Raw genomic sequence first — 2,316 nt, forward strand, 5'->3', positions numbered from 1 at the left:
GATAATAGTGAATTAAGCAACATGAACACACACACACACTCAATACACATCTTAATTCTCGCGATAGTATTTGCACTGTAGCTCAGTTGAATGGGTGAGTGGTAATGGTTCAGGTGTAGTTTTGAAATTCTAGCTCAGTCTGCTTTTTCTAGTTATGACTATCAGCTAAGTCATCTGCATTGGAGGTCAGCCCTGGGAGAGAAGGGAAAAGCTTTGTTTCTGGCCCCCAGGCCACTCTTTCCAGGGAAGGAGAAACGCTTTCTTATTTCAGTCCCATAACAATCATCTCTTTATGTGTCCACCTTCCTCACACTAGACTGTGAACCTTTCCAGGGCAGGGGCTGAATTCCCCACGGGGAGATCAAGGAGAGACTGCATCAGGGGGCTGGATGCCTGCACGGTATATCTGCCCACCTGCGTCACGTTCTTTCCTTGGCAAAGTCGAACCTTTAAAGCATTTACAATTTTGGCTTCGCGGCAGCCATCGTGGAATTCCTTCTATCAATAGTTTAACAACGGCTTTAGTTGCTTCACCTCTGGAACCAGCAAAACAGCCCTAACGCTCTCCGCTTGTGTGTGTCTGTGTGGTTACTGAACACTTAGTGTGTGATCTTCAGATTTCACTGTCTGACGTTTCTAGTTTACCAGCATTTGGGGAATAAATGCCCTTGACAGCTGCACTTGAGCTGGGTTTTGGTGATGAACTAGACCAGAATGAGCATGCCTCTGGGGTAGGATGTGTGGTCCCATCTGTTTTTTTGGGTTTTTTTTAAATCATGTTTTCCTTTTAATTGACATGGTTTCCTCTCTCGGGTGCTACTTTGGTAATGATTAGGCGCCCACCTCTCAAGAACGTTGCATCTGAACAGGCTGAGACAGAGCCAGTGTGAACACAGACCGCAAAGCAGGGCTTTCGGAATAAAAAGAACAGGAAAAAACAGCCTTTCTCTTCACTTACAAAGGGAGTCACTCAGAGGGTCCAAAGCTCTGTTTTCCAAATATAGAAAACCTGGAGCTCAATGCAACTGGAAACCAAAATATATCAGAAATGAAGCAGAGTGCTTCGTCCAATCCTCCAGGTCTGATCATCCCGCCTCTTCTACAAGGAATGGCCCCCCTCCAGCATTTCTAAAGGAAGATGTTTTGTTTCGATTTCTCTTTCCAACTGGGTATAAAATCTACTAAAAGGGGTGCAATGAATCAGAATAAGTCCGCTCACTCACAAGATACTCCCAGGTAACGATTTTTGGTTTCTGAGATTATTCAGCACATTATTTCAAAGTGGCAAAATTCAGGACAATCAGAAGAGAATTCAAAAGTGGCAGCTACATTCGCTGATAGGTTCAGGTGAGACACACATACAACCCATTTTTCAGTGTATATGTCAAGGGGCCAAGACCCCTGATCAGCTCAATAAGTTATTTTGTACATTACAGTGCACAGAACAACAGAGGGAGAGACACTTTCTTGGAGGGGTTCAATCTCTCTGAAGGAGGCTGGAGCCCAGCGCCCAGGGCCCTCATTAGCTGGACCTCTTCTCTTCTTTGGTTGCGATGGCCTCCGAGACAGCCGTTTCCTCTAATCGATCCTCCTCCTCCTGGGGATAGAGGTCCGGGTACTTCTGCATGCACTCCTGCATGGCCCGGATTGGTCTACACAGTCCGACCCCTTGACATCCTCTGTGCTGCAATGGAAGCGGGAGAAGGCCGCCTTGAACTGTTCCCCACACGGGCCTCCGGCCACCACCCCCCTCCACCCCCCCGCCAGGCACGGGCAGTTGCAGTTGATGTCGTCTCGGTTGGGTAGGATCGGTCTGTGCTCCTCGTACGGATCATTGGGGTCGTCGGCCACCAGCTCCGCGCTGCTTGGAGTTTCACGGTCTTCTCTGGTCACCAATGTGATTCTATCCTTCCCTTCGTGCCGGCAGTAGGCCATGGTGCAGCCCGGCGCTCCGACCTCGCGGTGATTGCGGCGGCGGCCTCACGCCGTCAGTCCCATCTGTTCAAGGCTGATGTTGAATAACTGATAATGAGAGACCAGACTCAAGTCTTGTCCTGGTAACAAGACTGTTTGTAACAGCAAATCCCACTTAACAAAATACTACAGATAAATGGTATCTCTTTGAATGCCTGGTGTAGTACTTAGAGGCCAGTTTACAATTTTTCAATTAAAGTGATTCCTTCTTGGTTGCATTAGTGGCAAGAAAAAAGGGACACTTTATTTATTTATTTTTTGGCTGTGTTGGGTCTTCGTTGCTGCATGTGGGCTTCCTCTAGTTGCGGCGAGCAGGGTCTACTCTTCGTTGCGGTGCGCGGG

At 48.1% G+C, this 2,316-nt stretch overlaps 1 pseudogene; it reads right to left on the bottom strand.

Annotated features, from left to right (window-relative positions):
* Window positions 1–1,522: 1,522 nt before the first annotated feature.
* On the bottom strand, window positions 1,523–1,935 carry LOC101337810 (mitochondrial intermembrane space import and assembly protein 40 pseudogene; annotated as a pseudogene).
* Window positions 1,936–2,316: the final 381 nt, after the last annotated feature.

The sequence above is a fragment of the Tursiops truncatus genome, chromosome 17 (genome assembly GCF_011762595.2).
Source record: "Tursiops truncatus isolate mTurTru1 chromosome 17, mTurTru1.mat.Y, whole genome shotgun sequence".
NCBI lineage: Eukaryota > Metazoa > Chordata > Mammalia > Artiodactyla > Delphinidae > Tursiops > Tursiops truncatus.